Here is a 14,730-nt window from a genome sequence, read left to right as displayed (position 1 = left end):
CAGCATCCTTGTAGATGTCGCTTCTGTTTTCTGTGCATATATAAGTGACCAAAGGACCTGAGCCCTTCGTCCCGGGAGCCAAACTTTTTGACAAGCCACTTAATTACAAAATAATAAAGATTTTGGCTGCAGACAGTGGCGCTTTCATTAACACAATTCCGAGCGTGTCTCCCGCCCACGAACTTTTATTCTAATTTCAGACTCGTCGCTGTCCATAATGACCTGGTTACCAGGCATTTCCATTTCCATTTCCATTTCCATCGTCACCTCTCCCCCCGGCATCTTGGTAATTTCAATTTGGAGCATCCTTGGACCCACTTGTGGGACTCACGTGGAGGCTCGTCCATGGACCTGTTTGTCTGATTTGATTATTAATTGAAATTATGTTTGCCGCGGCAACGCGCATTGAATTTCTGACAGTTTTGTGGCAGCTCTGTGGCAGGGATTTCCAATTTCCAACCCCCGACGAAGAGGTCCCTTCAGGCCAGGACCATGGCAGAAAATCCATTTTGATTATCCGGCCAATGCGAGGCGATTGTTATTGCATTGCCGGGGTTAATTAGTAAGGTTAATAAGCGCTTTTCGATTTACATTATTGGGTTTTCAGTGTATTCTTGGTCATAAAGTGATTGTTTTTTAAATGCAGAAGTAATGGTAATGTGTTTGGGTTTTTATATTCGAATATATTAACAATTCTTGGTGGAGGAAGAATTGGTAGAAGTAGCAGTAGTTGTAGAGAGAAGGCTTTCTTCTGAGATACAACCTAGAAGAATTAATTGAATATGTTTTGTTATATTTAAAACTAACAAAACCAAAACTTTGATGCACTTTTAATCTCCTCTGTAATGTCGTTTTAAACTTGTATTGATTTATAAAATGATGTTGCTTAATTGATAATTTCTAAAAATGGTTTAAAGTTAATTCTAGAAAAGTAGAACATAAACCTGACTCAGATCTATTGAGTTTTTCAATTATAAATGCCGCAAACAAAGCCTAATTTTAAAATGTTTGTTAAGTATGGCTTCAGTTTCAATTCCTGACGAATTTCATAAAATAAATACTTAAAAATGTATAATATTCCATTCTTTGATAGGCTTGTTCCATGAATTGCCCCCTGGCGGACCCCCTTTTTGTTATGCAGGAGCAGCACATGTCGGCGTTGGTTTCATCTGGCGTAACCCTCTTCCCGCCTGACATTTATGATGACAGGCGGTGGTCATGTGGCGGTACGAGTGTGCCACCGTCATTCGTTACCATTCCAACTGATGTTGACACGTGCTACATCATCATAGATGGCGATTTCCTCGTTTCGCCGGTTTTTCCTCTGACGCTTTCCTCGGAGGCACGTACAAAACATAAAAGTAACTGCACTGCGCTTTGTTGAAATAGTTGCAAAAGGAAACGAGCAGCAAAGCACCAGAGGGCCGGCACAGGGCAAAGCTGGTAAAAGCGAGGAAAAATTAGAAAAAGAAAGAGGAAAGGGGACACACACACACACACACACACACACACAGGACGTCCAAATTCGACTGGACTTCAAAGTGTTCAAATTGCAGCGTCACGGAAAGTGCGAGAGAGATTTCCGTAGCGTCTAGGGTGCAATGCACCCGGCATGAAACTAAAAAGGAAAAAAAGATAAATGAAACCAAAAAACCAAAGAAATGAAAAAAAGAAAGCCAAAATAGAGATAGACAGCGATAAGCCTGGCAAAAAACTGCATAGCCTAATGACGGAAAGGATGCTGGGGAAAAAGATGTTAGCAGAGAGGAGTACACAAAAGATACAGGATCTTTTTGAAGTGCCTCCTAAATCGATGTCCTGCGGCAAGCAGGGTAGCTTTATTCATTTTAGAGAACATGTAGATGGAAGAGAAATTTTTAATAAATTTAATTTAATATTCTATTAGTCAAACAACTACTAAATGAACTAATTAACTTGCTAATGAAGATCACAATTAAAATAATTGTAGGGAATGAAAAACTCAACCAAAGAAACCTTTTCAGGAACACATAAATATTTACAAATTCTCCCTTAGATAATTTATTATGAAAATGATCAAAAGTGTGATTATTAAACCTATTTCTTTACCTATTCTTAGTTGCCTTAAAGAGGTAGATACTTGGCTTCCATTGTCCCCTTTAAGGCCACTTGCATTTTTCCTTCAACCCAATCACATCACCTGTAAGCCACTTTAAGCAAACATTCCCCCCTCCCTCCTTTAACAATGGAAGACACACACAAGGAGCTTCGGTAACTTATAGCCAAAAGGTTGCATTTCAATGCTTACAACCGCCCACACAATTCCCAATGGCTGGATGAGTCCTGGGAGTCCTGGGAGAGAGCACCGATGGCAACTCTCACTTGACTGCCCCGAAAGTGCATTTCATGTTCAAATCAAAGTAAAGGTTGTCATCCCCCTGCACCTTGGCCCCCTTACATAGTTCAGTTATACTGGCAATTTTTCAATGATGTGATGACTATGGATGCCGGGCTTTAAGAATTTATGAAAATGAAACTGATGGTTGCCATGGCCATCAGATAGGGCCAAAGTCAAAAGGAAACTCGGGCTGGGGTGAAAAACAAACAGAAGTCGCTCGCTGCTGGAACAACAACAAAGATCCCTCGGCGGAAGAAGGATGGCTGGGGTCGGAAAAGGTTCCCAATGCCATTACCACAATGCAGTCATCGTTGTTGTGCTTATATATATATACATGTATATCCTTGCAATGATTTCCAGCGTCCTGTTTACTCACGTCTCCTGCCCTCCACTTCTGCGGAGCTCCTCTTGGCTGCTCAGTGAACTGTGCAAGGAACTGACGGCCCTGGCCGGGAATAAATTATTAAATCATATAGCGTTTTAGCGAGCTTTAAGCCGCGCTATTTACCTGGATTACGCATCTTTGGAATTTTCAATATTTAGCTAGCTTTAAATATTCTAAAAACTGGAAGGGAAATTGAATGGAATTGAATTTAGGATTTTAGGATCGCATCGGAATTCGATCATAACTAAGTCTTAAATATTCACATTCTTTAAATCGATAATTTTATATGAAAATTTCGATAAAAATTCGATAAATCAATAAAAAACTCATAACTAAGCCAAAAAAAAACATTAATTTTAATTTGGAAACCATTTCGATACTTGTTTTAATTAGTTTATTATATCTGCATACATTATTTGAAATTTAAGAAAATTAAAATTTTGGCAAAATTTTAAACTTTTTAACGATGTAACCCCATATCTATTTTTTTTAAATAATCAAAAAATCGAAAAATGTATTTTTTGATCAGATCAATTCGCCTTGTAATTCTAATCAAGAATATATATGAATAATAGAGTCGGAAATTACTTCTTCACTGCTTTTCAACCTTCTGAAAACCCTTGAAAATTCTTTAATGATATAAAATTTGTAATATTCTTAAAAAGCCCCAAGTAGGATTAATGGAATTCTACCTTTTCAACAATTTTAATATGCCGTTTAGTTAAATATATACGTAGAATGTCTTAATATTTATATTTATTTCGTATTAAAATGTATAAGTTTAAATAATTTATATTTTTAAGTGCATTTTTTCGCTCTCTCACTCCCGTTAGCCAAGTTAAGCCAGTTATGAATACGAGAGGCTTAGACAGCGAGCAACAAATTTCACAGTCAGCGCTTTGTGAAAATCTTCATGCAACTTAAACGCAGACGCACAAAAAAATGGGAAATTCCTTCGCTCAAGCGCTTAATTGAAGTGGGATAAGGACGTTGGAAGTTGGGAGTGGAGAAAAAAACTATGGTATTCCTACAGGGCTTTGCGCTATAAATCCACGTAATTTCAGACACCGAACGGAAGGAAGTCCTCGCAATCGATAAGCCCTTAATTGGCCTCACAAAGGACATCTTGATGCAGCCGTGAAATCAGCAGAACTGAGAAGGCAAAAATGATGTTGAAGTCGCAGGATTATCGTAGGTTATTCCACCTCTGTGAGGGTTTCATTAAAATGTAACAGATATTCCATGAAAGTTTTATGCCTGACCCAAGGACCATACATAATTGTGTGAAGTTTTTACCCCAAATGTGGAAGCCACAAAAACAAGTTCGTCCTGCGCACATATGCTGCAATTTTACGAGGACAATGAGAGGTGGTAACACGGGATCGGATCACATTGTAAATAAAACATTGTGGAGAATGACAGGGAGCATAAAATGAGCAATGGCCAAGTGTTCCATAAAACAAAATTTCCCCCACCCCCCAAAAAGAAAAACTGTGAAAAAGGCAAGGGCAAAGTGCCGCGAGTGCCGTCAAGTGCGAAATTTAAATTTGCATAAATTATACAATGGGCAGAGCGGCGAACAAAAAAAAGGAAACCAACCACAAACACGAAAGACAAAAGCTCAAATTGTTACCAACTTTTTTTTTTGTGTAAAGTCATGAAATATATATGCGATAATCATGAAGGCGTGAGATTTGAGTGGCCATAAAGTGTTTGACGAGGAGGAGGATTTGGGTTGTAGATGGAAAATGTGTGAGGAACAAGGGTTTCTGGGGGTCACTCCAATGACCAACGAAAATATAAAGCGAAGAAAGATGTAAATTACTTTTAAATTAAGTTAAGGACCCAGCCTAAAACATATTTAATTTAATTTTTAATTACCAGATTAAATACCTTATACTTGTGGTATAAATTGGTTCGATTGGCAGACCTCTCCCATTTCATATAGATGGTATTAAATTACTAAAAACAACAAACATTGAAATGTCATGCAAACTTTATTGCATTAGCTAATTATAATCACACTTATATCAACAGATTATAGCCTTAACTTGTCAGCCAGCTAATTGTAATGACCCAATGTTAACCATTATAAAAACAGATTAACATTTTAACATCTGACATAAATAAATAACAACAGGCATTAGTTTGGGCCTATAAAAGCTAAAGGAAATTGTTTCTACTCTTAATTGTTTAAGTTTTATTGTTTTACTATTCTACTTCTCAACTTTTTATATTAAGTTCTTCTGCTGAAGCAAAATTAAAATTAGAATTTTTAATTTCCTCGATCTATTAGAATTACCTTTGTATCTTAATAACTTTCTATCCAGCAAAAATCCATCTACCCAAAAATAAGGAAAATGTAGCCCACCGATAACTAACCCAAAACATCTTATAAATACAATTTAATATTAGCAAAATCATGGTCTGCAAAAACGTATGCGTAGAGCAACAATTCTCAGGAATATTCCCATGCATTAATCACAATAACTAGCCGCAAGCCAAGTTCACTTCTAGCCAAAACAGAGACCCAAAAAAGGCCCATAAATATGCGGAACAACAGCAAACTATTAAATATAAACACACGCACACATATGCATACATATATCCTGACTTATTCCAGGACATTTAAGAGAAGGGCTATCCCGAAAACCGCAGCTTGTCATAATAAAGGACAGACTGGCAGGGGAAGCACGTTTAGATTGGCCTAGCAAGCGGCAGGACATCTACAAAACAAAAGGACGAAAGAGAGTGAGGGAGAGGTGATGGACACGGGCTAGTCGAGCTCCTGTCGAGAGTCCCCTTCCCTTCTGGTCCTTGGGAACGTGACTTTGTGATTTTATGAGCGTTGAAAATGCCACACGTACTCGGCAAGGATTTGCTTTTGCCCAACACTCGCCTCCCTTTTCCAAATCCCCTGCATTAACACTCAACTAGTGGGGAGTCCGGGCAATGCTTTTTATGGCTGTGTTTAGTGAAAAAAAGGATTCAACTTGATTGCACCCCCGAGGAATCTCTTGGCCAGGATATTGGCCTTATGACGAATTTAATTGGCCCAAGGACAATAGAGAGAGAGAGAGAGAGAAAAAGAGCTTCCAACCAATTAGGACTCTCAGACGATCAGAGTTAAAGGAAATTTCTGGCCTTAAAATAATTCCATTTGATTCTGCTTCAAGGCATATAACCGTCAAAAAGGATCCGATCACACTCCAACTATGCAACCAGGAGCAATTTAATGCAAAAGTCGTCGTCTGTAAAGTTTTTGACCCTCGCTCCGCGTATTCCCTGCCTGTCTATATATATATTTTTTAAAGCCCAGCGAAATGTTTCAAGTGCACGGAAACAAAAAACAAAACTGCGGATACAAGGCAAAGGCACAAGGCACAAGGCAACGGCAAAGGCAAAAGGCATTTTTTCCGGCTTTTCCTGGAGTGGAAGAAATTGAAAGACAGCGGCAGTGGCCAGAGCTATGCGGATTTCCTGATGATTTTATTGGGCCGCCAGCAAACATTTTTGAGTGTTGCCAGCAGCGGCGGACTGCGGAATGCGCCAAAGTATTTGGTAACTTTTTTTCACCACCGTTCTTTATTCTTACTTTTTTTCCCTCCCGAGCCGGAGGCCAGGCGAAAGGATGCGGCATAAAGGATTAAGCATGGGTAGTCAGCCAGCGGGCTTGTAAATTGTTAAGCAAGTTTCCTTTGCCTTCTTTTAAATTTCATCTTTTTTGCGGCGCACACGATGAAACCGAAGAAGACACAATAAAATGTTGCAAAATATTGAGCATTTGTAATGGGCATCAACAGGAAGGACTCCCACCCAAGCCTGAGCACATGCATCCTTAGGATCCTTCTTGCCGTCATTGCCACTACGGTTTAGTTCGCTCTCCGGTTCCCTTATTGCAGTCGACAACCTGCAGGCTACTTACGGCTCCGCTTCCTCACAGAATCCAGGCCAACACACACACACACTCGGGTGGGTGTGTGCACGGGTGTGTGTTCCATTTCAGCCGGATCCTCTCCTTGGGCTTTACGTATCGCTGCTTATAGACTATGGCATGGCTTCTGGGCAACTTACTTAGCGGTTGAGTGCAAATCTTATGCGAGTGTGTTTGTCTGAATGCGAGTGTGTGTGCGAAGGGTGTGCGAAGGGTGTGCGAAGGGTGTGCGATGGGTGTGCATGTGTGAAGTGGCTGTTTTGTGGGCTTAAGCTGCAGTTACCAGCACGGGTATGTTAAACATTTGGCCTGGCCCAGGCACATTACGTGAATGTGATTGAAATTGGCCAAGGGGGAAAGCCCAATCGGCAAATAAGGCAACGTACCCATTAGCCAGAGGGCTTTGAAGGGAAACAAATTAAAAAATCGAATTAGAAACAGTATAATTAATCTCAAGGACTAAACGATTTCATTAGAAAATGTATATTTATTTACTGCTTTCTGCTATAAACTCCTTAAACAACCCTCTTTAAGTACAAACCCCATCAAAAGTACTTTTTAATTTTTAAACCAAGTCGATTCTCCTTCAATGATTCTGCTAGTTATGGCCCAGAAATAGTTTTAAAACTCTAAAAACTCTAGTCTTGCAGAAAAATGTCTAGGTATAGGACAATGTTTCCTTTTAATATTCGTTGTATTTTTTTACTAACAGCAGGTATATTGTCCTTCCGACAAATGCTTCATCCTATTTCAATGTCAAGAAGTCACCGACCAGACGAGTCGGTACCTTGAATCGTTAATCATTTTGTGGCAAGAAATTACGTATACGTCAAGTGTAACCGGTCAGATAAGCGGCGCAAGGTTAAGGTTTGTGTGGGAACAAAAGGGGTTTATCGTTTGATAAATGGCCAACGAAGTTCGTCAACCCCAAGCCGTGTCTCATTCCCAATTTTTATATGTTTGCAGTTTTGGGTTCAAGGTGAACTTTGGAGACCCGAAGATGAGTAGCTACATTCAAGGGTAAAATTATGCAAATGAGACCTCACATTCCGGGAGCCAAGCAATTTGTCAGCGGTTTGCCGAAAAACTTTGAAGACAAATCAATAGAGGCACTCGATTTTGCAATTAAAATAGTTGAGGAAAAGTTTTGCCCGCGCTAAGGACGTGACTGAAAAGGGATTTACTTTCTAATTAGGCACTGGGGGAAAATCAATATGGCATTTATCCCGCAATCTTTTTCGCAATTCCACTTACTCAGCTTCATATCCTTCGAATCGACACAAATGCAATTTTACAAGCAACTGAAGACAGACAATGAACTTCATCCAAATAAAAGGGATTCTTTCTTTGCACTCCATCGGATAAGACTCCTTCAGATGGAGGGATATGTGGGTGTTGCACATTCTTATGCAGCCTGTTGTCTGTCTCGGGGGCTCAACCCCTTTGATCTCTCCCGACTGTCATTTAACTGTCAGTTTCGCTGCTTGTTTGTGTCGCTTAAATGTCGCCACAGGAGGCGCAAAAGGACGGGGGCGTGGCTGCAATACAAATGGGAAATCCGCGCGGGGATATGTATGTACATATGTGCGACTCCTTGCGGTGATTATCTTCGTGGCCTGGCTGAGATTTTGGCTCGAATGTGCAGGAAATTGGCCAGGGATAATTGATAAAGAAAGCGGAATAAAAATTCAATGCTGGATACTTCCATTCGGTGTACATAAGACCATTTCTGATGAACCCTTAAGTGGGGAAAACACTAGCGAAATTATCTTTGAGAATTTTCTATAGTTATTGTGACTTTAGACATTATGATTATGATTGAAATCAAACCTTAATAAATAAATAATAAAACATTTAAAAGAAGAAAGACAAAAAATTTAACTGCATAAAAGCCAACAGAGAAAACTTTTCTAAATTGAAATTAATACATCTTTGACTTAGTTTTGATCGATTTTACAATGAAACCAACGATCCTATAGGTAACTGCAAGGATATGCACACTTTGGCTTCTCGAAATAAGCTTCCTTTCTACTTAAATTTTATCTTACAAGAATTCTTTTACAAAAATAATAAAACCCATTGCTTGAATGGGGAAAGGAAACTCAAAATTCCTTTGCTTTCACTCTTTGTAAAGAAATTATTTCCTTCGATAGCCTTATTTTCATTTTTTCGGGCCTGAAACTTTAAAAAGCCAGCTCGCTTTCGGCCAAATTGATTCCATTGCACCCACTTGCTGTGGCTCAAAGGCGAAAAAGAAAATTTCAATAAACTAGTTAGCCAAGAGCCATGAAAAAGTGAGCAAGGGAGGGAAGGGAAAGCGGACTAAAAGCCAAATGGGAAACATATTTTAGCCATGAAATTTATGCCGCCACACACTAAATGAATTTCGCAGGACTAAGGACCTACTGCGAAACCAGGACGCGAACAGTGGCCACCAACAACAATAACAACAACAACAGCGACAGTAACAACAAAGGGCGAATGCAAACAATGCAGATAATTTAGTTGGCGGCGGATATTTTGCAACAAAAGCACAACAGGGAAAGCTATCAGGGGGAGGGGAGGGGGAAATGCGGCGGGAAAATTCAGTTGGCCAACTAGGCCTCCCAAAACTTGTTTAAATTGGCGCTAACTCAACGAAAAAAGCAAAAAAAAGACGAAGGATGTAAGGGAAGGGAAATCCATTGGCACACCACAAAAATAGTTAACTTTGTGCAGGCAACGTTTAAATTATGCAAGCTCCACAGGACACTGGACACAGGACACAGGACGCTCTGGACTCTGGACTCTAGAATCACCATCCATCTGTGCATCCTTTCCCCCTCGGCCTGTTCTCATTTGTGTTTGGTGGTCTTGTTTGTTTGCTAAACGTCTGTCAGGATCCACAAATGTTTGCGTTTGGCATTCAAAAAGTTCATGCAAAATGAAATTAAGTTGACTCACCAGTGGCTTTAAGGACTTAGTATCTGTATCTCTATCTGTATCTGTATATCTTTACTTTAGCTGTCTGTAGCTAGGGCCCCCACAAATGCAGCTCATTTAAACACATGTCACAATACTTTCGCACAGCTGTCACTTTGACAATTTCCTAGATGAGTTCCTGGCGATTTCGTTGGCGCTTCCGCATACCGAAAAAAAATGCGAATCTTTAAGCCATCTCGTTGGGTGTCTACTTCGCGTTGCGTAGGTCTGTCAACGTCATCATCGTCCTCGTAATGTGGCTGCCTCACAGACACATACACACACACAGATATGGCATCGCATATATCCTTGGGCTCCTTTGACTTTCAGACGCATAATGAAAACTTATATCACGAGTATTAGAGAAATTGCAAACACATGTGGCTGGGACTCTGGTTGAATATCAAAGATATGGGTGGGTCTTAAAGTGGCAACCGGAAGTGCTTGGGAAGTGGATTGAGATATTTGATAATATAATCATATATATATAGGGTTCTATAGGTAAGTCACCCCTTAAAAATATATCTATGTGAATTTAAACTCAGCTTATTTTATAAGGCAGCTTAAAGGTTTCTTAAGATAAAGGATCTTATAGCATTTAAAACATAATAAACCTTTAAGCCAGCTTAGTTATCTCTTAAAGAAAAACATACCTTAGCATTCACCATTTTAAACAGTTTCAAAATTAAGATCTAAGCAAATTGTATCAACAATATAAGGTGTTTAAATGCAAACATATACATAAATAAATACTTGTATACTTGCATATTTCTTTCCATTAATTCACTTCTTTTTTAAAGTTGTGTGCGAATTTCCTTTACAATAATCATAACCAAAATCTATTATCAGATTTTAGCTATAAATGGAGAGCCTTTGGGCACTCAAGATTATCACCAAAAAATGTGTTTTGAATAAGGTGGAGTTTCTTTGCATTAGCGAAATTAAAACCCATGAGCGTGGAGTGCACAATTCATGCGCTTCCCTATTTATCCTATTCCTCCTGCCTGCGTGGCATAAAATTTCATAAGAAGGACCCGTGCCGGAAATGGGAAGGATGCGCTTTGTGGCACCCACATCCGTGCGAGCAGCGTCCCCATCCTTATCCATGGAGTGGGACTGTGTGCTCGCGGTTTCCTAGGAAGTAAATTTCGTTATCGTTTATTATTATTATTATGCGCGATGTGTGAAATGTCTGAGTCCGGCGTCTTCCCGCCCACTTGATTCCAGTGCCAGTGCCAGTGTCTGCGTATGTTTGTGTTGTGACGTGGGAAATAAATTTATATTCATAACACACAGGGCGAGCAGGAAGCCGGCCGAAGGAAGGAGGCCCTTCATGCCCGGCATGCATACAAAGTGCTTTATGTGTGCCACAAGATGCTGAAAGATGGCTCTTAGATGCGGCCCGCTCCTGTAGCAGCATTCCATCAGCAGACTCTGGCAAGTTTTTTGATTAAACCCCAGTGCCTCAGCAGCCAGTGGGTTGGTTTCTTTTCGGGTTCCTGGCTTATTAAAGCCACGTCAAGTGCGTGTCGGTAGCAAAGTGCTGGGAGAGCATGTGCAGCCGACGGCTAATGGGATTAGCGCTGCATCCTGAGAGAGGCGACTTTCTCGAAGGACCCTGCAGCAACTCCTGCAATCTCCTCATATTGATTACTAATTTACTTGTCGCAAAGCACATCTCCCACACAGAACTTTACAGTGCAATTTCTGCAGCTCAAAACTTCATAGATTAGGCAATTTCCAGCAACATGGAGATTTAGGCTTAACTTCATTGCGTTTAAAGGACTTTGCAGGGAACAAATATTTACAAGTTGATTGAAAATTAATCTCCTGGAGTTCTGACTTAGGTGAGCTCCACTGTGGCACGTCAGATGCACAGACCAGATGCACACGCAGCAGAAGAGAGGGTTGTAGATAACTCGATTTTAGGTAGCCAAAACTTGGCATTAACATGACGACGACAACGACCAAAGTTGCAACATGCGTCTGGAATCCTGTCGCTGGACAACTTTGTCGTCATATAAAATGTACAAAGCTCAGGTAGTAGGTTTGCAGTTTCCTTTCCCAACCAGGACCCGCTCCAGGACACCGTTCCCGCCAATCCCTTCCAGCCATGTGGCAGGCAGTCCAAGTTCCACTCAAAGTCATTCATGCGAAGAGTCAAACGGCAGCCGAACATCGCAGCACAACAATCAAAAAAGCGCTTCAGAAGTCAAAGACGCTGCAGGGCAACTGGAACTACCAAAAAAAGGTGGTGGCACTGGGAATGGGGGGATGCCTGAATGGAAATGGGCATGGAAATGAGTTGGGAATAGAGGACCGAATAGTAATGGGAGCAAGAGTGGGAAACGCAATACGAATGGAAGCAAGAGTGGGCCATGTGCAGCGCAATAACTTGCCAAACTGACACCATGTCCTTGGGGTCTACTTTTTTCGGGAAGACTGAGCGCGTTGTATCGATAACGGTTTGTCTGCTTCCTGGCAGCAGGAAGTGGGTTGTGTTCATCATATGTTGGAGAAGGTCTAGGGATTACATTGCCAAAAAAAAAATACTTTCCAAGGTACCCCACAAAGGATAATATGATGCTAACCTCATGGAACTATTAATAAGATTACTTAGGATAAAAATTTATTCCCATATCTATTTATTAAAAATGTTTTAGGGTTATAATTAGAATAACCTGGCATTATTTTATATTTCCCGTTAAAATTTTTAAGTTTAACAACAGGTTTTTGGAAAATGTCATACTAAAACACTTTCGAAAATCTATTTATTCCCTTGCAGGATATAATAATATTAGTCAAAAGCTCGTAAAGCTGTGAAGGAGTCATTTTCGACCCCATTAAAAAAATATATTCATAATCAGCATTAACAGCCGAATCGATCTGGTCATATCCGGTGAAAAAATAATTTGTTGAAATTTTTTCAAAAGGTTTTAAGGGGTTACATCGTTAAAATTTTCAAAAATTGGTAGAAAATTTAAATTCTTTTTAAATGCAGGCTTATTAACCCAATATAAACTAGCACAGAACTGCTTTCAGAACAAAAACTAATGCATTTTTTGTTTAAATATCAATGTTTTAAACTGGGAAGTTAGTTCCCTTTTTTTTATAAATATAATCTCAATTAAAAAACCTTCCAAGCTTTTGTTTTATAAACTATATACAATTAACATAATATTTACCTTCCTTCTTAGTACTTAAAAACCTTCCATTCAATGGTTAAACCTTTCCCAAATACTTTATTAAACCTTACAAATTTCTCTCACTGCACTTGACTATGCAAACAATGAGAAATCATGCACAAATCGAGCAAATTGCATATTTCTTATTTCTTTACGCTGGCGACTTTTAATTTTTTATGCGAAATGCAGTTGAGACACGGCTGCGACTTGCCTCGCTTTCCATCGCCATTTCCATCTTGCCGCCATTGCGATTCGCCGAAAATTGTTCAGTCCCCCGTTGGCCGAAGAAAGATGATGGGAGGGGAAAACGCAACCACATGCCTTGACTTGCCTTGGCTTGGCTTGGCTTTTCCTTTGCCATTTTTTATGCGCCATATTTCGAACGCTCGTGTGTGACTTGTAAATTTCCCCAGTCGGACTCTCCGCTTCACTCAGCGGCGCTTGATTGAGCTCACGTTTCTCCGGGCTCTCCGTGTTCTCCGTAGTTTCCCCTGGACTCCTGCGCCGGATATGTCTTCGGTTTGACTGTCAGACGGGATGCACACTCCTTGGCCCTGACTTTTTATTTAAAATATATGAAATGGAGTGCATACTCGAATAAGCCCTGAAATTAAGCCCGGCGAGGGAAACTCTCTTTCTATTTCCCCCGAGTGCGAAGAACTGAAGTTTGCCGCAATTTTCGCTTGGTTTTTGGTCGGACGTGAGACCCGGAATTCCTTAAGCCCCCAAATGAGTTTACAGAACTTTGGCATCATTGTCTTTAATCAAAGGGCATTAAAATGTGCATGCGTGGAGGAACATGTATGAATATATATCCTAAACCCAACCCAGCCCATTGCCTGGCATCCGGATCCGGTTCCTCCATTCGAACCGTTTTCACTTTGGGTCCTCCGGACTCGGGAGTGGCATTTTTGCATGTCACACGGCGTATTGCGAAACATGAGTATGTAAATTTTTTGCTCCTCCTTCCTTACGGGCTTTCCCTACGCCATTATACTGTATTAAGTACGGAGTTGATTTCACATGTGTCTCCTACTGCTCCCGTCGTCAGGACACTCTGGGGGTGCTGGCTGCTGTGAAAAATGTTGCAAAGATGCAAAACAACTGTTGGCAGTTTGTCAAATTTGATTTGTCATACATCAAATGGCTTTAAAATGACAAGGAGATGTCTGGATGCGCTGCTGACAGCTGAGGGTGGGAAAAATCCATCCCATTTTCTATTCTATTCTCTTTAGGAATGCTGTCACAGGACGAAGAACGTTGCGAGAGCTGAATGAAAGTTCGTTGAGGGTTCTTCATATACTTATTTTTTGTATGTTTTGCTGGTGACAAAATGTGTCCAGCGAATGAGTAAAAGTGTTGATGTGTAAAAGCGGTAAGATGAGTTCCCCACTGACGAGGGATTGCCAAAAAAAAGGGAATTGGAAAGGATTCTGCTAATGAAAAGGAGTATGTGAAAAGGAGTATGTGAAAAGGAGTATGTGAAAAAGAGTATGTGGGAAATAAATGAAAATCCTTTCATAATTAAGCTAGAGATTATTCTTTATAACTTCATAAGAAGATGTGAGAAATATCTCAAAATTTCAAAACTAAATCACCTTGAATTATATATTTTCAACATTGCTTTAGTATCGTTGTAATCTCCCTTTAGTTGACCTTACTAATTTTATGGTACTTTAGCAATTATTCTTAACATATTATTTCGGTTCTGTTTTATTTCCAACCTCTTGTTACCCATTGAACCACTGTCGATCACGGTAATTGCAAGAGCCAAACTCGTGAGCAGCTCTTCTTAATAGCCCCATCATCAGTCACTCGACCATTTCCAGATGCGGCCAGCTTGAGCCACAAATTGACGCCACTTCAACTGACTTAAGAGGCCCCCTTA

This window comes from Drosophila serrata, unplaced genomic scaffold (genome assembly GCF_035046125.1).
Source record: "Drosophila serrata isolate PLE 108 unplaced genomic scaffold, ASM3504612v1 contig_302, whole genome shotgun sequence".
NCBI classification, from domain to species: domain Eukaryota; kingdom Metazoa; phylum Arthropoda; class Insecta; order Diptera; family Drosophilidae; genus Drosophila; species Drosophila serrata.
Note: the sequence above shows the minus strand (reverse complement) of the source record.